Genomic DNA, 26,036 nt, shown 5'->3' with positions numbered 1-26,036 from the left:
GGAATGCAAACTAGTACAGCCACTATGGAGAACAGTCTGGAGATTGCTTAAAAAACTGGAAATAGAACTGCCATACGACCCAGCAATCCCACTGCTGGGCATACACACTGAGGAAACCAGAATTGAAAGAGACACGTGTAACCCAGTGTTCATCACAGCACTGTTTATAATAGCCAGGACACAGAAGCAAGCAAGATGTCTTTCAGCAGATGAATGGATAAGAAAGCTGTGGTAAATATACACAATGGAATATTACTCAGCTATTAAAAAGAATGCATTTGCATCAGTTCTAAAGAGGTGGATGAGACTGGAGCCTATTATACAGAGTGAAGTAAGTCAGAAAGAAAAACACCAATACAGTATATTAACACATATATATGGAATTTAGAAAGATGGTAATAATGATAACCCTATATGCGAGATAGCAAAAAGAGGCACAGACGTAAAGAACAGACTTTTGGACTCTGTGGGAGAAGGCGAGGGTGGGATGATTTGAGAGAATAGCATTGAAACATGTATAATATCATACGTGAAATAGATCGCCAGTCCAGGTTTGATGCATGAGACAGGGTGCTCAGGGCTGGTGCACTGGGATGACCCTGAGGGATGGGATGGGGCGGGAAGTGGGAGGGGGGTTCAGGATGGGGAACACGTGTACACCCATGGCTGATTCATGTCAATGTATGGCAAAAACCACCACAATATTTTAAAGTAATTCGCCTCCAATTAAAATAGATAAATTAATTTTAAACTTAAAAAAAAAAGAAGACACATGGGCAAGTCATGTCTAGCAGAGGGAACAACATGAGCAGAGGTATGGAAGGTGGGAGATACAAGCAAGTATCTACTAGAACATCAAGTGTAAGGCAGGGAGATGCAGGAGATAATCCGGGGGGATCAGGAACATAAGGCTTTTGATAAGATTATCTTCCTCTAGATTCAGTTTAGGACAAAGACCCAAGTATGGCAAGACTCCTACAAGAGCCTATTAGATGGCATTTGTAATTATCCAGAGTACAGATGGTAGAGAGAAGGTGAGGGGGAGAGGAAACCCTCAAAATGACTGGATTGACTTTCCTGCCTGTTTGGTGGGATGACATCAAAGTCACATTTAATATAACAGAAAAGAATGTGACATTTCTGGCAAATATAAATTTGTGGAATAAATACACCTGTTCCACTTTCTGCCATTTAATACTAGCAACATTTCACTCCTGGGCATACATCTGGAGAAAACCAAAATTCAAAAATACACACGCAGTACAATGTTCACAGCAGCACTGTTTACAATAGCCCAAATGTGGAAGTGACCTAAGTGCCCATCAGCAGATGAATGGACAAAGATACGGTGTGTGTGTGTGCACACAAAAACAATGAGATCATGCCATTTACAGCAACATGGATGGGCCAAGAGATGATCATACTAAGTGAAGTATGTCAGAAGAGAAATACAAATACCATACGATATCCTTTGTACGTGGAACATGAAATAATACAAATGAACTTATTCACAAAAGAGAAATAGACCCACAGACACAGAAAACAAACCATGGTTACCAAAGGGGCAAAGAGAGTGGAATACATTAGGAGTTTGGGATTAAAATATATACACTAATATATAAAATAGATAACCGACTACTGTGTAACACAGGAAACTACACTCAATATCTTCTCATAACCTATAATGGAAGAGAATGTAAAAAAGAAAAAAAATATATGTCTGTGTGTGTGTGTGTGTGTGTAATTAAATCATGGTGCTGCATATTTGACACTCACACAGCATTACTAATCAACTACATTTCAAAAAAATTTTTATAAAGGAGAGAGATTCCTCATACACATTTTAAAAATTCTTTTTTATTCTTGTGGACATGAACTTTCCACAAATTCTCTAACTACAAAGTTTCAGGGACTTAACTCATAGCTTATGGAAGAAACAATGTGGTGATAAGATTAGGGACATGCAGAAGAGGGCGACAGCGCCCACTTCAGGACTCCTGCCGGGACAATCCCATGGACGGAGGAGCCTGGTGGGCTGCAGTCCATGGGCAGAGAAGGCAATGGCACCCCACTCCAGGACACCTGCTGGCACAATCCCAAGGACAGAGGAGCCTGGAGGGCTGCAGTCCATGGGGTCGCCAAGAGTTGGGCATGACTAACGTTTTCATGTTCACTTTTCACTTTCATGCATTAGAGAAGGAAATGGCAACCCACTCCAGTGTTCTTGCCTGGAGAATCCCAGGGACTGGGGAGTTTGATGGGCTGCCGTCTATGGGGTTGCACAGAGTCGGACTTGACTGAATTGACTTAACAGCATCAGCAACTGTTAAGAAAGGAAGAAAGGAAACTGTGACAGATTCACCCAAGTTCAATATGCCTGAGGAAGATTATCATCACTGGGCTAAAGCCTCATAGTCCTGAGTACACAACTGGACTACATTTCCCAGAGTTCTTTGCAGCTAGATGTGTGCACATGACTGAGTTTTAGCCCATGGAATGTTCATAGAGTAATGTGTACCACTTCTAGGCTAGACCATAAAAATCCTACCATCCATGTTTTTTTCTTTCTCTTCTGGTTTCAAGTGAATGGACATAATGATTTGGAAGTTACATGTTGAACAAAATAACAGGAGTCTGAGTCCCTGAGTCACCTCATGGAGGAGAGCTGCTTACCAATCAAGCATTATTTGCATTTCACCCCTGTGATAAATAACCCATCTAAGCACCTAAGATTTGGAGGTTTCTGTTAAAGCAGCTACACTGACTCAACTAATACTAGTCACTAACTTCTTTTTCTAAGCATGTAGAGGGATTTTTCAGTAATCTTAGATATGCAAATGACACCACCCTTATGGCAGAAAGTGAAGAAGAACTAAAACACCTCTTGATGAAAGTGAAAGAGGAGAGTGAAAAGGTTGGCTTAAAGCTCAACATTCAGAAAACTAAGATCATGGCATCCGGTCCCATCACTTCATGGGAAATAGATGGGAAACAGTGGAAATAGTGTCAGACTTTATTTTTTGGGGTTCCAAAATCACTGCAAATGGTGACTGCAGCCATGAAATTAAAAGACACCTACTCCTTGGAAGGAAAGTTATGACCAACCTAGACGGCATATTCAAAAGCAGAGACATTACTTTGCCAACAAAGGTCCGTCTACTCAAGGCTATGGTTTTTCCTGTGGTCATGTATGGATGTGAGAGTTGGACTGTGAAGAAGGCTGAGCACCGAAGAATTGATGCTTTTGAACTGTGGTGTTGGAGAAGACTCTTGAGAGTCCCTTGGACTGCAAGGAGATCCAACCAGTCCATTCTAAAGGAGATCAGCCCTGGGATTTCTTTGGAAGGAATGATGCTAAAGCTGAAACTGCAGTACTTTGGCCACCTCATGCGAAGAGTTGACTCACTGGAAAAGACTCTGATGCTGGGAGGGATTGGGGGCAGGAGGAGAAGGGGACGACAGAGGATGAGATGGCTGGATGGCATCACCGACTCCATGGACAAGAGTTTGGGTGAACTCTGGGAGTTGGTGATGGATAGGGAGGCCTGGCGTGCTGCGATTCATGGGGTCGCAAAGAGTCAGACACGACTGAGTGACTGAACTGAACTGAACTGAACTGAGAGGGATTTTGAAAAGTCAGAAGCCCATCAGGATAAATTATGCCATGAGCTGGGAAGGTTATCAGGAAACTGAACTCAGTAAAGATAGATTTTTCTGAACTGAGAAAAGGTAACTATTAAGAGCAACTAGAATTATTCTATTGCCTTCTAAGCCTGGGTAAAACATTTTTCAATGGCACTCAAATATCTTGCTCCACTGCTGTGGTCATTAGAAATTATTCTGATAATCAGTTGGCTTTTATAGAAGAAAAATCATGGCCTTTGGGGCATGAACCCAACTTTGCTGCACACCCACTGAGAGATCTTCAGTTACTTCCTCTCTTTCAACCTTAGTTCCATCTTCCACAAAATGGAGATACTAAAACTATCTGAAAACAATAGAAGTACAAGGAGAATAAAGATTTAAAGGTATACATTAATACAAAAGCAAGGAACAGATTGTTCCTAAAGACAACTCTGAAAGGAAATCCCAATGGTCTCATTGACCATGTCCAATTCCAGAGTCCTGGGTATTTCCCACCAGAAATGAACAGCCAAATACGGTGAACTCTTGACAGAAAGGAGAAGCAGAGTGCAGTAGCTATGAACCGTCTTCTCATCTATAAAATGGGAAAATAACAAAACTGAGATCATTCAGTGGGGAACCCTATAGAATGTGGGTCCTTTTCAGATAACTGATGCTCAATGAGATGATTTCATCTCAGGCATAGGTCTTCATGGCATTAATTAATTTTTCTTCCTCTTTGCTTCACACCAGGAAGGGAATGCTCTGGATAGCAGAATAAGTTAGTGTGGGCTGTGGGTCCAGAAGTCTTGAGGTCAATTTCCATTTCTATTAGCTCATCCTAGGCAAGATTTTAAAATCTGCTTCAGATTTCTCTTCTCTGGAATGGGAAAGAAGATCCATCCTGTCTTCTTTCTAGTTCACTGTGAGGATGAAATGGGATTCTAGTTTGTAGAATCTTTCCTTAAGAGGCTGCCAAGAGCTCTGTTGAGTAAAGTAATATCTTGTTCTCAATTACCAATGGATCATTTTCATTCTATTTTTCCATTTCCTGATATTTCCCCAAATGTTTCCAAGTCCCTACTGCCTAGTGCCTTTCCTAGAAACTTGCAACAGGTATTAATATTCCCTTTGCAAAAAAAAAAAAATCAAGTAGGGTGGGAAGGCATTTCTGCCAGTGAACTGGCTTTCTGGCAGCCAGGAATGGTTGGTCAGTCCTCAGCATTGTTAGGGTGGTTTATAGTATGGGTTTTGAAGTAGAAATATTTAGGAGTAAATCCTCTTATTCCACATTTACCAGCCCTGTGACCAAGAGAAAACTGGCTCTTAGTTCTCTCATGTATGAAATAGGGAGAGTATTATTCCATCGGGTCATCGTAAGGTTGAATTAGTGATGCTGCTCTGTGTATACTGAGCACTCAATGCACTATTTTGAGGGCTATTATTATTAGTTTTTCTGGCTTTGGATGCTCCACCTCCCAAGAGCCTCAAAGAAGAGCGAAGAAAACCAGGCTGTAATTGCTGCTGGCATTGCTGGTACTTGTAATATTTAAACACTGCCTCTAATTCTATGTTGAAATGTAAACACTGAAGGCTGTTTGGGTTTTTGTTGTCTTGCTAAAATGATGTACATCTTGGAGAAGCCTTTAAAGCCTCAAGCCTCTCTTTCAGCCCAAGCCTGCCTCCACATGAAATAATGAATTCCTTTATTTATTCACCTTGACTTAATTAACAATAATGACCACACTTTCTATTTGCTCTTTCCCCTTCTCTGCATGCCTGATGAGGTGCTGTAGACATAGAACATTTTTAATGTGCACTTTTTCCCTTTCAGCTTCTCGTGTCTCAGTTCATGCTGTACATACTGTAGAGGGAAGAGTGTTGGAACCGTTGACCAGATATGGGGGACTTTGCAATACTATCTTCTTGTTTTTGCTAGGCCATATTTCCTTATCTCAAATGAAGAGGAGGAACGAAATAGTTTCTAAGGTCCTCATTCTGACCTTTTAGAACTAATATATCATCTATTTGCTCATTCATTTATTCACTGAATAAGCATTGATTTCATCTCAGGCATAGGTCTTCATGGCAGTAATTTACTTGCTGACATGTAGCTGCTTGTTTACACCTCAGCACTGCAGACACGGATATAAAATGGCATAATCTCTGTCTTGAGCAGCTCACTGTCTTGTAGGAGAGATACAAGTAGATAGTTACTCTGTTAACAGCCAGTTGCTGCAATCAGGCTTACACAAGTTTTAGAGGAGTGTATCAGAGTTACTGTGGCAAGAAATGGATTAGGGAGGGGCACGCCCATTGACAATCTTTTAAGCAAATGAGAGGTTAATTGAATTATTAATGCATGGTCCTCCTACCCTCCAGAAATCAGAGATTAATGCAGAAACACAGATAAATAATCATAATTCAATATGTCAAATTCTGTAATAAAAAATAAACCATCTATTAATACATACAGAGGAAGAAGCAAGTAGTTTGGCTCAGGGTTGTGAAATTAATATAAAATAAATGTGGAGGAAATTACCTAAGGTATATAGTTCTAAAATAATAAATGATGTGACTGGTTATTGAATGTTATATGCTAGACATTGTGCTAGGTATAACTCAGTACTACACAAGATACTTCTTCCAACTTAAGATGTTAAGAGGGAAGCCAACACGAAATGAAACTTAAATTTGTCAAGAATTTAAAGCCAGAGAACCAGACGTTAGCTGTGAACACAGAAAATCCCTTGACCTCTCAAACTCATTTTCCTAGTGTGCAAAATGGAATAATACATATGAGAGAGTGTGTAATGGACAAGATTCAAATAAAACAAGGGTTTGTGAAAGTGCGTTGTGGGCTGTTAAGGATTCTGCACATGTTACTGATTATCAAAAATAAGAAAGAGGGAATTGTTTGTGTTTAACCTGAAATAAGAGAAGGCAGTGATTTCCACATACGGTGACTCATCTATCCTCAGGGCTTCAAGGCCCTGTATACACTAATGATTCCCAATCTCTTCTTCCTAATTAGTGTCCTTTTTTTTTTTCAACTGCTGATCGATAACAACTGCCTTTTAGACTTCTCCACTTGGCCTTTTTCCTAGCACTTCATACTTGCCATGGGCAAAATTTAACTTCTTCCTCTCCTTCCTCTATTCTTACTCCAAATTTCCCATCATGGTAAACAGTTCCCAAACCAAAACCCTCTCCTCTCTCAGCTCCCCATTCATTGGTCACTGGTCATCAAGTTCTGGAAAGTTCTCAAGTTATCCCCATCTTTTATCCACTGCTTCTTTCTGACATCATCATCTCTCCTTGCTAAGTCACTTCAGTCGTGTCCTACTCTGTGCTACCCCATAGATGGCAGCCCACCAGGCTCCCCCGTTCCTGGGATTCTCCAGGCAAGATCACTGGAGTGGGTTGCCATTTCCTTCTCCAATGCATGAAAGCGAAAAGTGAAAGTTAAGTTGCTCAGTCATGTCTGACCCTCAACGACCCCATGGACTGCAGCCTTCCAGGCTCCTCTGTCCATGGGATTTTCCAGGCAAGAGTACTGCAGTGGGGTGCCGTTGCCTTCTCCGCTTCTCTCCTTGGGCTACTGCAATAGTTCCTTAAGTGGTATCACTACAACACTGAGGTTCTACACTCTTCCCCATCCATCCACCCATCTATTCTACTGTTGCCAGAGTTATCCTTTCTGAAAGAAAACTTGACCAAATCACTCATATTCTTAGAAGACTTCAGTGATTCCTCATGGCCTGCTGAATATTTCAAGCCTGCAGAGTAAAAGTAGAAGTGCAAGTCACTCAGTTGTGTCTGACTCTTTGTGACCCCAAGGAGTATATGGTCCATGAATTCTATGAGTTCTCTAGGCCAGAATACCGGAGTGGGTAGCCTTTCCCCTCTCCAGGAGATCTTCCCAACCCAGGGATCGAACCCAGGTCTCCCGCACTGCAGGCAGATTCTTTACCAGCTGAGCCGCAAGGGAAGCCCCGAGCCTACAAGGAGAACCACAATAATCTTCCTAACATGGACCCTGCCTCCCTTTCCAGTCTCGGTTTACCAGTCCCTTATTCACCAAGCTACTTATACTGAACTGCTTACTTTTCTGCACTTCTTCTGCTGGCCCCAAACTCTCTCTTCTCTTTGTTTGCCAGGTTTTCTTATTTAAATCCAGGCTTACCTCAAATGCCATTTCCAAGAAGGAATTCTTGGAACTCTTATGTACTTCCCCTATACACACAATACAAGAGGGTGTAATTCTGACAGCCTTTGTCTCACTGCCCATACAAATATCTAAGCAGGGACTAGCTCTTGCTTATCTCCATGCTCCAACATGTGGCCTAGGGCCAGTAGTCCTCAGCTACTCAACTGGCTGGTGGCTTCTGGATGCTAAGAAGACCCCTTCTTGGAGTCTACTGCTAGGACCACACATCTATAGAGATATATTCTGATAAATATTTTCTACCAAAATTAGCAGGCTTTCTGACACTTTCAAAATAATAGGACCTTGGGATTTTGAAGAGGATTGAGGAAAGGAAGGAAAAAGGAATGAGACAAGGAGGAAGGAAAAGATAAAAAGGCAAAGAAAAAAGAGAAAGACATAAGGAGAATGGAGGGCAGGAAGAAAGAGGTAGAACAAATGATCGTGAAAACTGGGGGAAACAGAAGTGCCTTTAATATCTAAAAAAATGTCTGAAAAACTTGTAAACAGGGGATTGTGTATTTTTTATTTGATCACAAAGCAGGCTCTTTGAAAAGATGCACTCTCACCCAGATCTAATGCTTCTGAGATCCCTCTAATGCCACAATCCCAATTTGTCCTCGTCCCAACATTTCATCAGTCACTGCTTAAGGAGCCCTTCTGATGACACCGTCTCGCCCATTTCTGGAGCTGAGGGCTGTCCTGTGCATCTGGCCACTGGCAGTGGCATCCTTGGGTGAAGATCTGTAAATATAGGGGCTGAGCGAGAATGTGTTCTCATGCTTTGTAGCATTTAAAACAAGAAGTTTTATAAGCATAGCTCAGATTTCATCAGTTCAGGACTAAAATAAGGATATGCTCTGATTTTGTTGTTGTACTTATTGTTATTGCTTATTTCTTTTTTATCTCAAACCCAGGTCTTCTGAAATCTCATTAGTTCTGTGGACTCCTCCCTGGTGGTCCCCCCACTATTTATGGAAATTCCCCAGTAGTACCTCTCATGTGTCCACAGAGAAATGTAACTTCTCCATGTAACTCTCCTCCGCTGGATCCCGCTCACCTCAATGGACTGTCTGGGGCTAAACTCTAGCTGAAGACGACACCAGCCCTCAGAAATAGCCTCTACTGTCTACAGAGAACAATGAACACAATTCATTGTCATGACTCTGTTTATATGTTTACCTAGGAAGACGATCCTTCATTAGCTCTTATCTTGGCAACTGAGGCCAGTGTAGGAGCGCGGCTGATGGTGCAGAAACCAAGCCTACTTTGGCACTTCTAGCACATTATTAGCTACCGAAGGTACTGATGACTTCAAAGGAGGCAGAAGACACATGTGGAAACAAAAGATGATTGGCTCTGACAGCAGAAATATACGAGTAACCCAGATTACTCACACTAAGCTAATTGTTGTGCTATGGTGCATACATTAGTTCTAATTTTGTCACTTGTATAGACAGACACAATTATGCTGGTCAGCTATTTACTTGAATTTCATGGAGAATGGATATATCTCTTGCTTTCCGAATGGGTGCCATAAGTTGTTATCTGAGAACTGCTGGCATTATTCTTAATTTGGCTCTTAGGCCTAACTAACAACAGCATTAGGGGAGACTGAAGTTAGACACTCAGAAATACGCGTACTGCCAGCACTGGAGAAATCTTTATCTCTATCACTGTTAAATTTTTTCAAAAATTCTCATCTGTCTGAGACAGATTAATGGCTTTTCATCCAAGATTTGTGGCTATGCTCCTTTTGAACATCTCCTCTGGCATTGGGACTTCATGATATTCTAGAATCTATCTTTTCATTCATTCCTCTGTCCATCTACCCATCCATCCACACACCTACCCACCCATCATTTACTGAATAGTCACCAAGTTTAAGGACTTGCACTTTTCAATAGGGGAATGAAAATATGGACAAAATACACCTACCTTCAAGAAACTTACTGACTAGTGGTGGGAAATAGACATATAAACAGAACTAGACATGTAGGGGGAGGAGTTAGCCAGGTAACCAGGTGGGAGGGGGCGTAGAAATGTATGAACACAGTTATCAGAGTAGAAAAATGCAATTCATTCCCGCTGTTTCGCTGTTTCATAGCTGGACCAATGCTCCACATCATGGAGCTGAGTTTGGAGGTATTTGTAAAGATCAGTGGCTGGAGACTTTAGTTTGACTTTGGGGGCAAGCTCTATGAGTGAGCCACTCAGTTTTCTCTTGAAGAGAGAAGCTTCGCAAGAATAATTAGCTAGTTGACAGCTTCCAGCTGCCACGCTTTGGGGTTCACACTGAGACCTCTTCTCCCAGAGATTCTCCCAGGCAGAGTCTGAGCATGGCAGGGTTACAGGAGTGAGGACATTTCTGTCCAACACAGGACGCTTCCAAAGGTCAGTCTTTGCCCTGAGGCTCCCCAGTGGCCTGGCCACAACTTTCTCAGAGCTACCCTGGGGACTTCAGCACTTCCTTCTCAATCCTCCTTTCTCCCCTTCCCCTTACACAGCTGTCAGATCAGCACAACAGTCTGATGCTCTCAGCCCGAACTACTTTCTCTTTCTCTCACCCCTCACAGGTACTTCCTTCTACCAATCTTTGACATTTCTATTTCTGTCCTGGTGTCTCCTTCTTGGGAAAGATGAACTCACTCAGACTCAGTAAGGTGTGTCAATTTTGAACTAAAGCTAAAGAAAAGCCACTGAAGGGTTTTGCACCAGGAAAAACATGATAAAAAAAGTTGTTATAGAAAGATTACTCTGACCATCATGCAGAGGACCAGTTTAGAAAGAGTGAGACATGAGGCAATGAGACCCATGATAAGAAAAAAATGAAACATGTATATTATCATATGTGAAATGAATCGCCCGTCCAGGTTCAATGCATGATACAGGATTCTCAGGGCTAGTGCCTTCTGGGATGACCCAGAGGGATGGTATGGGGAAGGAGGTGGGAGGGGGGTTCAGGATGGGGAACACATGTACACCTGTGGCGGATTCACGTTGATGTATGGCAAAACCAATACAATATTGTAAAGTAATTAGCCTCCAATTAAAATAAATAAATTTATATTAAAAAATGAGGACTTTAGGTGGGGCAATATCAGAGGGCAGAGGGGCAAAGAAGTTAGAAGAGATACAACAGAGGTAGAAACAAGAGTCTTTGCTGATCACTGGTTGCTCACTGCAGCAGAAAGGGACAGTAAAGGTGACGGGTGCCTCTAATTGTCAAGCAGGACTACATTCCCAGTCTGGAGAAACTCTTGGGAGGTGGCTTGCTACTGGGTAATCCTCCTGTGAAGGTCAAAGTATTAGTCACTCAGTCATGTCCGACTCTATGTGACCCCATGGACTGTAGCCCGGCAGGCTCCTCTGTCCATGAAATTCTCCAGGCAAAAATACTGAAGTGCATAGCCATTCCCTTCTCCAGGGGATCTTCATGACCCATGAATCAAACCTGGGTCTGCTGCATTATAGGTGGACTCTTTACTGTCTGAGCCATCAGGGAAGCTGATGTGAAATGTAGCAAAAGCGGGACGTTGGCTATGCTCTTTCTGCTTTGCTTCCCTTCCACTGGGATAGACTCTGGAAAAGGAGACACTGAAGGGGGTCCATAGAGCGTGAGCTGAAGACTTGGGAAACTCAGCCCTCTGCTGGGTGAACAACACTCTTGGCAGGAAGAGATATACTTTGAAGCCATGGCAGTGGTCTCAGCCTTTCCAACAAAAGATGCTGCAAGGTTGAAGGAAGCTCTATTTGTTTCCTGGGTCTGCCATAACAAAGGACCCCAAAAGAGGTGGCTTAGAGCAATAGAAATGTAAGTTCCCACAGTTTGTAAGTTAGAAGTCTGAAATCAAGGTGTTGGCAGGGCCATTCTCTCCTCTCTGAAGACTGAAGGGAAGAATCTCTTATTTCTCCCCAGCTTCTGCCAGCGGCCAGCAGCCCTTGGCTTGCTGCTCCATAACCCCAGTCTCTGCCTCTGTCATCACCTGGTGCTCTCCCTGTGTATCTTCACATCACCTTCCTTTTGAGTCTCTTCTCTTCTTATAAGGGTGCCAGGCATATTGCATGAAGGGCCCATCTTAACTGGGTGATGATGAGGTTAAGATGACCTCATCTTATTATATCACTATGGACTCTATTTCCAAACAACTGTACATTCTGAGGTTCCAGAAGGACCTGAATTGTTTTGGGGGTGGGCAGTGTTCACCTCAGCTCAGAAGCCCCAGGTAGAAGCTTACCAAGACACTTTACCCTTCACTACGCTACTTGGAAACCCCATTATTATCTTAAGAGATTGTGAAAGCTACTTTTAACAAGTTTAACTAGATCTAACAGCTGGTTTTGGTTACAATTCCTTCTCATGCCACCAGTGCCAGCTCGTGTGTCTTTGTGACCACGCTGGGCCCACCCAAACATTTCTGTTGAGGTGCAGAAAGGCTGGGTGAGTTACAGCCAGCTAAACAGGGCTCTCTTACAGGTATCAGCTCACATGGTAGCTATGTGATATGGCAGAGGATCTGCTCTCTGTCTGTCTAGACTTTCTCTCAACATTTCCAATCACTTTTCTTTCCCCCCAACCTTAGCCAAGGCCTAGCGGCTGGGAATGTTAGGTTAACTGTCCAATTTCCTTTCCGCTACTTAGACATTTATTTCCTTTCCCTGTTGTTTGACAGCATCTGTCTTACTTGATCAAGCTTTGGCATTTTGCTATTTTGATGTATTTTTCCATTTCAAATGGAAAACTTTGATAATTTAGAGAACAATTCTTTTTTTTTTCTTCCGATAAATCTGAATATCAAGATTATTGTCATTTTAAGAACTTGAAACAATCTGGATTTGACTCAAAATTAAGCTATAATCCCTTTGTTATCAGTAGTATCAGTCCTTGAGGAAGGCACTGGTCCAGTGAGCTTAGCATCCAGTCTTAACAACCTTTTCCTCTGTCTCCATTTAAGGGCCAGGTGAGCCAGCTACTCATCTTCCCTCTGTGCCTTGTAGCCTCAGGTAGCCAAGGACTCAGTTTTTCCACATAGGCAGAAGATTGCTGGGGTATTGCAGGAAAGTTTTTGGTTTTCTTAGTAGAAAAGAAAGATATGGCTGGCACCTCTTCCCCACTTCTTTCCTGAATTAAATAAGGATGATCCAAACTGCTGGAGCAGCAGTTTGGGGAATTCAAAACAGAGGTCAATAAGATGCTATTGAACCAAGGTGTTCCAGCATCTACCTCCAACTTCATATGCTAGAAAAGGCAACCTCTAAGCTTCAAGTCACAGAAAATGAGAAATGCAGCAAATGAATTCTGAAGTCTTGCCAAAGCAACAAATACAATGGATATAATTCATGAGAACCTCCAAACAAAAGGACATGATGAAAGCTACTTTTGTTTCACATCTCCAAAACGTACCCATACTCTTATTCAGAAATAGGTGTCTTAGTCAAGACTGATTTTGAAAATTTGGTATGAATGTAAATGGGATACAGAAAATGTAGACAGAATAAAAATACCTTAGGACAGAAAAGTCAATTGGGAAGTGAAATATGAAATTTTGAGTCTCTAGAAGTGGAACATTGTATTTACTTTGGGGACAAGGTTCTTTTCTTTTTGCTTTAGGATAAATTATCAGAATGGATCACACTTAACACTGGGACTCCCCGAGGTAAGCATTATATTTTAAAAAACACAAATTAAATAGGCCCTTTAGTAATGCAAATGTGAAGCCCATGCCTCCCCTTTGTCTTGGGACAGCATGAAGCTACTAGGAACCTGCAGGCAACTGTTTCATTTGGGATCTGAAATTGTGTCTTTAAGCTGGAATTGTGTTTGGAAGCTGCTTTCTTGTTTTATTTTTTCCTTTCTCTTATTAAATTGTTGCAGTATATGAGTAGAAAGGAGAGGCAGAAGGTCCTAGACAGACCCAGGGGTTTACAGCCCTGCTATGTAAGTGTAGCACAGAGCTGGCAAGGGGGCTTTCATGACACCTCTGGGCAGACCCTGGCGCTTGTCCAGCATAACTGGGAGTGGCATCTTTAGAGCAATGGGAGACAGCACTCATGCAGAGACTCAGGTGTTTTGAAGAAACATAACCTCTGATAGACTGGACATGGAACAACAGACTGGTTCCAAATAGGAAAAGGAGTTTGTCAAGGCTGTATATTGTCACCCTGTTTATTTAACTTATATGCAGAGTACACCATGAGAAATGCTGGACTGGAAGAAACACAAGCTGGAATCAAGATTGCCGGGAGAAATATCAATAACCTCAGATATGCAGATGACACCATCCTTATGGCAGAAAGTGAAGAGGAACTAAAAAGCCTCTTAATGAAAGTGAAAGTGGAGAGTGAAAAAGTTGGCTTAAAGCTCAACATTCAGAAAATGAAGATCATGGCATCCGGTCCCACCACTTCATGGGAAATAGACGGGGAAACAGTGGAAACAGTGTCAGACTTTATTTTTCTGGGCTCCAAAATCACTACAGATGGTGACTGCAGCCATGAAATTAAAAGACGTTACTCCTTGCAAGGAAAGTTATGACTCAACCTAGATAGCATATTCAAAAGCAGAGACATTACTTTGCCAACAAAGGTTCGTCTAGTCAAGGCTATGGTTTTTCCTGTGGTCATGTATGGATGTGACAGTTGGACTGTGAATAAGGCTGAGCACCGAAGAATTGATGCTTTTGAACTGTGGTGTTGGAGAAGACTCTTGAGAGTCCCTTGGACTACAAGGAGATCCAACCAGTCCATTCTGAAGGAGATCAGCCCTGGGATTTCTTTGGAAGGACTGATGCTAAAGCTGAAACTCCAGTACTTTGGCCACCTCATGCAAAGAGTTGACTCATTGGAAAAGACTCTGATGCTGGGAGGGATTGGGGGTAGGAGAAGAAGGGGACGACAGAGGATGAGATGGCTGGATGGCATCACTGACTTGATGGATGTGAGTCTGAGTGAACTCCGGGAGTTGGTGGTGGACAGGGAGGCCTGGTGTGCTGCAATTCATGGGGTCGCAAAGAGTTGGACACGACTGAGCGACTGATGTGATCTGATCTGAACCTCTGATAGTAGCAGTAGAGAGGCTCCTTTAGCTGACTTTAAGAAGAGAAAGAACATGATGCTACCTCTGTCTCATTGTGGCAGGAAGACTGGTCATGAGCACAAACCTGTGGGGAGCTTTGGAGCTCCCAGAAACAACAGAGGACACGGTGCAGGGTAGATTGGGGTCTGGCAGCCACACTGCTAGAGTCTTTATGACTTGGAATATTATTATCATGATGACCTTGCTTTTTGTTGCAGGGATATATCTATTACAAAAGCACTTAGAAAACATTAACAATATTTTAAAAATCTCTAACGGTGTATTGCAACAGTATTCCCAATTTGTTATGCCCCTTTATAAGCACACATTTTGCTCGTGGAACATCGCACTTCCTTTCTTCTAGATCAGCCACCAGTAAGTCAGCTCTTAGACTGGGGCCAGCTAAGTTCAGGAAAGTCATCTAGTCAATCCCAGATGACCCAGGCACACAACAGATAAACAACTACTACTGTATGCTACTGAGATAGAGGTTATTGTGTTAGCTAGCGCTATTGCTGCAATTAATAACTAATACATTCTTTAAACGTATTAGTGATGCATTGGTGATGGGCAGGGAGGCCTGGCATGCTGCGGTTCATGGGGTTGCAAAAAGTCGGACATGACTGAGCAACTGAACATTCTTCACAAAGTGAATGATACTGAGGATATCATATGGTATCTGAATTTCAGTATTGTATTTTTAGAATATATAAAATGGGCAGTGTGCTTTGATTATTAAATACAATAGCTCAGCATGTAAGATATATAAATACTAAAGACTGATTATGTTAATTTTAAGATCTCATTATAGGGTAGACCTCTGTGTTTCTGCCCCAGGGATCACTTTCCAGTAAATAGTTCTGCATCTCAAGCCTCAGGGACATGGGTATACATGGCTGTTCTACAGTCCATTCCCAGCTTCAAATAGCAACACTATTAGAGAGTTTCTTGAATGGACTTCTAGAGCAAACTGAGTGTTTGTAGAATTGGTTATACAGATGAGAAAGGGAAAGGAGCGAGGAAGTAAAGCATCACTGTCTTGATGTTCAGTTGGAGAGGATATAATGGAAAAGGTGGTAAAGAAGATGAATAGCAGAGACGCCACACTCTTCAGAGCTGGGGAGAACCAAGCCAAAACCTGGGCTCCCTCATTGGCAGCTATGGGATGTATGCAGGCTACCTAATCTCAGGGAACCTTGGTCTTTCTACCCGATAAATAGGAATGAAATCTGCATCTTGTAGAGTTGCTGAGAATTTTAAAGGAAATGCATGCATTTGAGGTCTCTGGGATAGAGTCAGTACTCTTGCAAAGGAAGGTCGGAAACCTTGGCCTTTTCATTTGGACTTGGACTACAAGGACTTGGAGGACATGGAGCCAACTGACATCATCAGCAGTTTCAGGCATTAAGTTGTGAGGGAGAATCTGCATAAAGAAAGCAGCAAAGAAGTTAGTCTGTGTGTGTGTGTCAGTTTTAATGCACTGGAGTATTTTTTTTTTTTTTTTGGTATTTCATTGCACTATATTTAGATACGAGGTGGCCTGGAACAAGAGCTGGAGTTTATTTTTAAATGTTCAGAACAATGAGATGACTGGTGTTCTATATATCAGCATCACATTGCCAAACACATGAAAATCTTACACTCAGTTGTGAGCTTTTCACAAATCTGTCATTATATAGCTGTCTGACCCTTCTGTAAGTGACTTTGCAGGTGAGACTCTGAAGGTTAAAAATGATATTTTACATTTGCATAGTATTTAATAACTTAAACACTCTTTCCCATGTATTATTTTAAACATTTTCAACAACTCTGTACAGTAGCAATCGTCATGCTAAGTCACTTCAGTTGTGTCCGACTCTATGGGCTGTATAGCCAGCCAGGCACCTCTGTCCACGGGATTCTCCAGGCAGGAATACTGGAGTGGGTTTCCACACCCTCTTCCAGGTACAGTAGCAATACTTATCCTCAATTTGAAGAAAACGAAACTGTCTTTGACTGGTTAAGTGGCATGCCCAAAGTTAAAAAACAATGACTGGATTCTGCTCTAACTTGCAAAGTTGGTAATACTGTGAGACATTCACTGAAATATTTTATGTGCCAGGTGCTATGCTAAGTTTTTTACTTTCAACTTTTTGCTTCCCTGGTGGCTCAGATGGTAACAAATCTGCCTGCCATGAAGGAGACCTGGTTTCTGTCCCTGGGCGGGGAGAAAGGAATGGCAACCCATTTCAGTATTCTTGCCCGGAGAATCCCCATGGACAGAGGAGCCTGGCAGGTTACCGTCCATGGGGTCACAAAGACTTGGGCATGGCTGAGCAACTAACACTTTCTACTAATCACAAAACCTTCTGTGGCAGACTAACTGGTTACCTTCTCAGGAGTCAGTGAAACACCCTCTAGCTTGCTCATGGAACTCACATTTTTTCTCATATCTAAGCTGAGATATGCTTAAGGAAGGGGACTCTAATCCTAGCCTTAGAGAATAACCTGTGCTTAAACTGATCACAGCAACCCTATTCTCTTTTGCCAAGGTCCACATCAGCTGGGACAGCTGGTCAACCAGGCAGCTGTCCCCACTGTGTAGTGATGGGCATGTGACCCAGGTTGGCCAAAGAAATGAACGAGAAGTTTGCTGGAGCCTTCTGTTAAAAACTCTTTCACTCGGCCCTGGTAAAAAGACAAATGCATAAGGAGAATGCCTGACACGTTCTTTCCTGTTTTGGGTATTGTTATATGAGGATTTGATGGTGGAGCCAAGGCACCCATTTCAACCACAAAGAAAAATCAGAGTGAAGCAAAAGAAGCTGACCCAGAATCCAGATATCCTTGAGCAGCTTGGTTAGTCAAACTGGAAAAGCTTCATTTTTGGAGTTAAGTGAGATAATGAGTTTTTTAAATTGTTGAAATCACATTCAGTCACATATTCTATCAACTGCTTTTGAAATCATTTCTAGCTGATACCTTCTCACAAACTAAGGAATAAAGAATTTCTGTTCTCCAAGGCCAAGTGTCAGATTTGGGATTTGGCTTAAAGCGTCTGATGTTGAAATTGCCCTCCTGACACATGGCTACAGGGTGGCCTACCATCCACTTCAAGTCTCTCCTGCTTCCTATCAGTCTGTGCAATGGAGGGAAATGAAGGACAAAGATGGGTCAGAGGTGCACGTCCTTGGAACATCAGTGGATGTTTCTTGGGGAGGGAGGGCAAGGCAAAATTCCCTACTTCACACTTTGACCTGGCAATGGTCTTCTTTATTTTGTGCATCTCAACACTGGAGAAAGCAACCTGGGGAGAAGGAAAGAGCAGAGACCTGAGAAGGAAAACTTCTGATTTCAAGTTCTGGCTTCACCATTCTGTAAAAGTATCACTTTGGGCAAATCCATTGATGTCTTTGAGACTCCGTTTTTTTCATCCATCAAATGAGAATAGTAACCTCTGGCCTCTTTCCTTCCAGGGTTATGGTGAATGTGACAAGAGAAAAGACATGTGGAAATCTCTCTCCACTGCAGAGGATGAAAGATGCTTGTTATTAGAGAACATGTCCTCAGGGCAGACACAGTCTCCTCATGATCTACTGTAGAGACTAAGGATACGGATGGTCTTTAACACAAGCATTACAATCATGCTACTACTTTTGATAAATTTATAATTTGTAGGTTGTAAATTCAAACATTCTCTCCTCTGAATGCCATCCTGAAGGTTAATGAATGAAATACATGATTTTCAAATCCCAACAGTTGGTGTTAATTGGAAGCAAACACATACCTTCCGGTTTGATCTCTCATAATAAGACAGTCAGACAACTTAACCTCAAAGCAGTTCATTACCACACTACTCAGAGCCCTAGGAAGATGGTAGACATTTCAAAGACTTTGGATGTCTGTATGCATGTCCCCAACCCTCTCTTTGCAAAAACAGTAAATTAGAAGGGAAAAAAAGGGACCAAAGGAAACTTAGTAGACCTTGATAGAAGATTTTTAAATAACCTGAAAATATTAAATCCATAGGAATTAATTGGAAAAACTCAAGAGTCTAACTGTTGCTGGAATTTGCTACATACCCATGATGGGACATTTTGCAACCTTTAAAAAACATGACCTGGAAGATAGCTTAAAGGTACAGGACACTACAAACAGGGTTAAGTGAAGAGACAAAGGTGAGACGGAATGCATAAACCTTATGAATCTATGCTAATGAAATGTTCCACGTACACACACGCACACATACACACCCCTAGGAATTATAGTTTGGCTTCCTGACAGAGAGAGGCCATCAAATTCAAAGTTCCATAGAGGTGAACTTTTTTTTTTTTTTTAACTAAAATGATAGATTTGCCTCTTTTTCTCCCAAAGTTATAGGATAAGCACATAATTTCCAAAATATATTTTATAATAATCTCCACTTATTCTATGTCTTGCTGTACACGGGCAGTGTACTAAGCACAATATATACATTTTCTCCATGTAGATTATAACTACACTATGAAGAGAGCTTTGTTACCACTCCTGTATTACAGATGAGGAACCCAAGACTCACAGAGTGAGGAAGCTGTCACAGAACTCTCAGCTGGCAAGTGGTGGAGCCTGGCGGAGACCAACTCCAGAACCAGAGACCTGGCCAACTCCAGAACCAGAGCTTAGCTCACTGAATTTATGTCTTCCAGGCTAAGTTGCCAATTTATATGTACTCGTATGAAATTAATTAAACTACAAGAGAAAATGGGGAGAGCAAGAGACTTGCCTCTTTGTTTAGTTATACACCACTTGAAATAAGACTGAAACAAACGGTACTGAGCCAAGAGCGCTTGGTCTACTGGATGTTCTCTATGCCTTCCTCATGTTCCCAGTCCCACCTCCTCAGTTTGAAACTCCCCATCTCTTGTTGAATGCTACTAGCAGCATCGCTACTAGTAAGCTCTCTGCTTTCCGTGTCACCCTCTTCCAATCTGTCCTTCAGGGCCAACTTTCAAATGCATGCATTTCATCACTTCATGCCTCTGCGTGAAATTCTGCCAAAATTCATCCTTCAGGAACGTGCCCTCAGCCCTGGCATGCAATGCGGGCCTCTGTGACCCTGTCCTGTCTCCTTCTCTACTCTTCCCCTTGTTTCTTTCTCTTACCTCAGCGATTTTCAAGTGAGAAGTCAAAACTTTATAAAGTAATAAGTTAGGTGGATTATGACCAGTGTCAAAAATACAATAGAAAATATTGGAGTGCTATTGCAAATTAAAAATTTGTCTTAATTTTGTATATTGGACATGTAAATCTTGACTTTGCTACAACATCTATTTCTTAAATAAGTTGTTTTAACAAAAGCTTGCTAAGCTTCCATCACATGACACTTTCTACAGTTCTCAAAATATGGTAGGATGTGTCTTTCCTTGAGTCTTTGTCCTTTGTTTTCCCCACCTCAGACTTCAAGCACAATAGGCATAGTGTCTAGAAACCATGATACTTTTAGGGACTAACAAAAAAGTTTTAATTAGAGGAAAAAATTCAACATAATCCATCACAGATGATATTTGTCTTTATACCAATGAAATTATAAAATATAATATTTAATATCTTCTTTTGGTTTTACAAAGGACAAAACTCGAGAAGACAAGAGTATCCAGGGACCATGAATGTGATACCTGCCTTTTGAGTCATCTGGCTCTGCTCTCTTGCTGGAAGGCCCACGGACCACATAGATACACAATGCTGTTCTTAAGAGACTTGTCCAAGCATCATCTTCCCTGAGAGCCCTTTTCTAGCATTTTAATTAAGGCACACATTTGTTCATTTACGTGCCTACTTTTCTGTTGCAATGGCAATTTCAGAGATAAAATCTTAGCCAAGAAAAAAATAACATTTCTTACATGCCCACTACAGTAGTAAGTGCTTTACTGCACTCGTTCATTTTAGCCTCACACTATAGGGTAGATGCTATTATCATCAACCTCATTTTACATTTCAGAATACAGAGGCTAAGAGAGATTGAAGTGTTCCTGTTTATAAGTTGCAGAGTGAGAGCTTAAACTCAGGCCTGCTAACTCTGGAGCCTGGGGTGTCTCTGTTGGTAGCGGGCAGAGGAGAGGAACTCTTTTACTGGCTTTGTGATTCCAAGTTGGGGGATGTCAATTAGCCTAGACTGTGTATTAAAAGCAGAGACATCATTTTGCCAACAAACGTCAAAACAGTCAAAGCTATGGTTTTTTCCAATAGTCATGTATGGATGTGAGAGATGGACTATAAAGAAGGCTGAATGCCAAAGAATTGATGCTTTCAAACTGTGGTGTTGGAGAAGACTCTTGAGAATCCTTTGGACAACAAGGAGATTAAACCAGTCAATTGTAAAGGAAATCAACCCTGAATATTCATTGGAAGGACTGGTGCTGAGGCTGAAGTTCCAATATTTTGGCCACCTGATGCGAAGAGCTGATTCATTGGAAAAAACAGATTCTGGGAAAAATTGAGGGCTAGAGGAGAAGGGGGCGACAGAGGATGAGATGGTTGGATGGCATCACTGACTCAATGGACATGAGTTTGAGCAAGTTCTGGGAGCTGGTGAAGGACAGGGAAGCGTGCATGCTGCAATTCATGGGCTCTCAAAGAGTCGGATATGACTTAGCAATGGAACAACAACAACCATTAGCGTAACACCTTTGGATTTTTCCTGTACCCTACTCTTGTGTCCGGGTTGTGGAATGACCACGCAGTGCCTAGTTCAGCCACTCTCCTCCTCCTCTGCCTTTTGAATCACCTGTTTGCAGACATGTTCTCTGGTCTGTTCCCTGCCATTCGAGAACCTTGAAAGGCCTCCAGCTGTTCAGCACTACTTTCCATGTCTGTTCTGAGATTTGTGTGGCTAACACACTCCATCATGTCCTCACCTCCTCCCTCAGTTGTGAAGCTACCACTTCAGTCGGTCTCTCGTGAGGTTCCACACCAGGGCACAGTGCAGCAGCAACAGTTATTTGGGCCCCTTGAAATATCAACATGCTCCAAACCATAAGGCAGGAAGATAACTCAGAGCAGGGTGTGATGAACTGTCTTAAAATGGTCAGGGAAGCTTTTAGAGGAGGGAGAATCTGAGCTGTTTAATATCAATCTCCATGGAGGAGAAAATGAGCACTGGTTTGAGAGTAAAAGACTTTAATTCAACAGCATACTCAGTTCCAGGTATACAGTGACTAATTAAACATCACTCTCAATGGTGGCAGTGCATCTCCTTACATAAATAACCACTTAAACTACTAGCTCATATTCTGCAAGTTAACATTTCACATGGCTTATTTCATTTAATCCTCATAGGATCTCTCTGAGATAGTAAATATCCTTACTTCCTTTTTATAGATGAATAGACTAAGAATCAGAGGTGTTAAGTAGCCTGACCAAATCATCAGAGCTATTTAATGGTAAAAACTTTGATGGTAATTGAAGATTTAACCAAGTTTATTGGTCTCTGGTGCCAAAATCTTGACACCATTCATACAATCCTTTCCCTCATCACTGTGTTTTGTGTTGATACTTCTCCCCTATAGAGTATTCATCTCTAGATATTGTAATTATCTGATTTTTTTCTGCCTTTCCTATTAAGAATGCAAGCTCTCTGAGGGCAGGAACTGTGTCCTACTCTTTCTTTTATCTTCAGTTCTTATATATTCCATGTATTCAATCATATTTTTCTTGAGTTTTGCTATCTGCTAGACACAGTATATAGTGTGGAACATGCTCTGGACAGCAAGATAAACATCCTTACCCTACAATGCTGATAGTTTTTCAGGGGAAACGGAAAACCCACAAGTTAAAAAAAAAAAAAAAAAGCAATTACAAACTCATAAAAGTACTGTGAGATAAGGAACCTATAATGGGATGGGGTGAGGATTGGGGATTCAAAGACAAGACTTGAAGGACGAGAAAGGATCATGCTCAGGGAACAAACATTTTAAGAAGAATGAAAAGGATGAATGAAGGCTGTGATTCTGCAAAGATCTTGATGGATGCAGAGTTGGAGCAGGGTGAGAGGCAGATGAGATTCACATACAGCCTTTGGGAGGACTTTGAGTTTTAGTCCAAGTACAGTAGGTAAATACTAAAAATGATAAAGCAATGGGGATGAAGAAATGATGATGGTGTCAAAATTCTTCTGAAGGTAAGATGGCTAAAGCTTATCAGTGGTTGGTGAAAGCCTGGTCTGAGAGAGAATTAGGGAGGATTTCTATCTTGAGCAATTGGGTAGGTGGTGGGGCCATTTACTGGGATGGAAAAGACTATGGCCACAGAGGTTGGAGAAAAACCTTGGGAAAGATATTAGAATCAACTTATGCTTGCGATGACTATTAGAAATCCAAATGGAGATGTAAAAAAATGATAAATGACCAGCTTATTCTGTTTTGCTAAATTCTTATCATTTGCTGGTGAACATGTTGGACACTTGGATGCAAAATAAAATATGCGAACTATTCAAAGTAACAGACATACTTGCCTTGAATGGTATTAAACACACACACACACAAAAGGGTCAAATACTCAGGGTGAAAATGTTCTGTTATGCATCCATTTTCTTTTTTGCACAAGCTTGCTTCAGGCTTTTACCACCAGTGTGAAAACTTAAATTTCACGATTTCCCAAAGTCATACTTATATTATTAGCAACTAAACAGGTAAAATCAGTCTTTTCACTTCTGCCATATATGTATGTATCTTATCTATATATAGGTACATATACATACATACTCACACATACAAACATAGGTATTTTATAGATAGATATAGACAGATATAGCTCAAGGCAATACACTTTTATTATCTGAATTAAGAGTAGAAGGATAGCTCTGACTTCCAAAGCTAAGAGCTTTGTTAGGCTTGTTGGTCATTATTACATCTTCAAATGTAAAGACGCATAAAGAAATTCCTGGTTTGCCTTTTGTCAAGGTTTAGTAAAGTGGACCTTCAGAAGGACTTAGCGGGATTTTACTTGCCTAGTCTTCCCAAAGCCAGGATAGATCCCTATCAAATACTGCCTTGAGGCCATTTTAAGATTTTCCTATATTAAAAAAATGCAGTCTGTGCTTAACTAAGAGTAAATGTCTCATCCCCCACCTGGCCTACCATTTGTTTTGATTATAGCTCAAGAAACCTGGTTGGGAGTGGAATGGAGAGTGAAGATTAAGATGTAAGTTTTGCATCTTCAGGACAGTGCCCTTTACTCCCCAACATATACTCATTTGGACAACAGTAACCAAGCAGCTTGCAAAAGGGCAAGGCCACCTTCGAGCCTCTAGTGGTAACAAGACATATGCAAATGAACATTTACTCTCCTGCTAAGCAAATATGGTCAGTTATTACAATGGGCCATTGGGAAAATCGTAAAAGAAATATAACAGTATGAAAAATAAACAGAATTTAAATGAGAAAAATATGAACCATAAAGTTAAGTCCTTGCTCTGGGAATATAATTTCAGATCATGGAGGGTGAGAAATACCATGATATTTTTTAAAATAAATTATGATAATTTCCATTAGATGTCTGTAAAGGGCACTAAAGATGCTCGGTTGAAAAACTGGAAATTTTTTGTAAGGAAGATATGTTGCAATTGTTACTGGTATGATATTGACATGTTTGGTCTCATAGGTAGATTTGTAAGATATGTAACATAACTCAGACAAAAATATACATTTTTAGATCTGAAATTTTTCCAAGGAATCTCTGTATCACTCATAAAATATTGATAGGAATGAGATGGCAATGAGATAGGAATGAGAAATAACTTGGAAATGCTCTAAAGTAAAGCATGTTTAAGATGCACAGTAGCTTTCTCTAGTCTTTCTTTTCCCCTCTTTTGAAATCTAGTAGGTAAGTCTCCTGTGGTCTCCCAAATGCTCTGACTGGACAGTCAGTAAGGCTTCCTGTTCCCAAGGCTTCTCTGATCCCTGTGAGGACTTAGGAGCCCTTTATGGTCTTGTGTAAAGAAGTCTCCATTACCTGAGGGACCTACTGAAAAACAATAATTTAACCCTGATATTCTCCTACTTAAATTCCTTTAATGGCTCCCCAGTGCCCCAGGATAGTTTAAACTGCTTAGCAGAGTTGACAGACCTCTTCCTCACCAGCCCGATCTGCAGCCTCATCATCCCCCTCTGCATGCACCTTACACTCCGGCCCTCATGTAAATCCTGCTGTGTGTCATAGCTAGATGATCCCTTAGCCTGTAACATGATGTTCCCTTAAATCTAACATCTGGAAAGGCGTCTGTCTGCTGGCTAACTCCTGCTTGCTCTTTGTTTTAGACTCAATCCAGACATCATTTCTTTCAGAGAGCCTTTACCATTCCCATCACTCTGGCATATGCCCACACTCACCCCATCATTGCACTTCACTGTTACCAAAATTATTTGTTTTCATGCTGTCTGTATTATTAGACTGAGAGCTCCTTCAATAAAAAGGAAGGGGTTTTATTTGCCTTGCATCACCATTACCTGGCATACTATCAGGCCCAGAGGCACTCAATATATGCCTTTGTTTTGTTTTTTGATTGAACAAAATCATTCAATACTAATTCCACTCTACTTTGTCCCAAATCTCCTTGCTCATCACTTACAGAGACATTCAAACACTTGAAAGTAAGACTGTGTCATTTCAGGAGCAAAATCAATAGGCCTCTTTAAAGAAATAGGAAGTTGGGAATAAGTAGGCGGATTGCTTTGATTAAGTGGAGGGAACCCCAGAGGGTAAGGGATGCCAGCCAAGGTCTGCCGCAATGTGACAAAACATGTCAGTTTCACATAGGGGGCCTCCCGGAGTGTTTGGAGAGGGAATGGGCACAGTCAACTGGGAACACACAAACATCTTGTAATTCTCCTAAAGTTTCTGTTTTGATTTTGGCAGAGTTGTAATTGACCACCCACTTGGGAGTGATAATGTAAAATCTTTTGAGTGGAGATTCCTGGAAAGTTTAAATCGAATGCAGTGACTAACTGAAGGGATAGACTATGTTTGTATATATATATGTGTCTACACTCTGTTTTTTGAAATAGCATTCAGAAATCTGACTAAAAATGCAAATAATAAGTCATGCTAGTTTATAGGTAAACTCATTAAAGATTTCTGCAGGCAAATTCACTGAAAATGCCAACAGTCCTTGCTTGT

The 26,036-nt window shown here is 41.4% G+C and overlaps 1 protein-coding gene and 1 long non-coding RNA gene across 3 annotated transcripts in view; one reads left to right on the top strand and one right to left on the bottom strand.

Moving 5' to 3' along the window:
* TENM4 (teneurin transmembrane protein 4) overlaps positions 1-26,036 on the bottom strand; it is a 3,327,204-nt gene that overhangs the window by 1,235,691 nt on the left and 2,065,477 nt on the right. The window lies entirely within an intron of this gene.
* Positions 12,009-19,653, top strand: LOC139180709 (uncharacterized). 2 transcript variants are annotated; one of them, XR_011564960.1, is made up of 3 exons: positions 12,009-12,057; positions 13,443-13,488; positions 19,375-19,653. It is a non-coding gene; the product is annotated as an uncharacterized lncRNA (long non-coding RNA). The 2 variants fall into 2 exon arrangements; XR_011564959.1 differs by lacking the exon at positions 19,375-19,653 and adding an exon at positions 17,645-17,877 and having other exon boundaries at positions 12,012-12,057.

The sequence above is a fragment of the Bos indicus genome, chromosome 29, assembly GCF_029378745.1.
Source record: "Bos indicus isolate NIAB-ARS_2022 breed Sahiwal x Tharparkar chromosome 29, NIAB-ARS_B.indTharparkar_mat_pri_1.0, whole genome shotgun sequence".
Lineage (NCBI taxonomy): Eukaryota > Metazoa > Chordata > Mammalia > Artiodactyla > Bovidae > Bos > Bos indicus.
The sequence above is the reverse complement of the archived record's forward strand: the minus strand, read 5'-3'. Positions and strand labels throughout refer to the sequence as shown.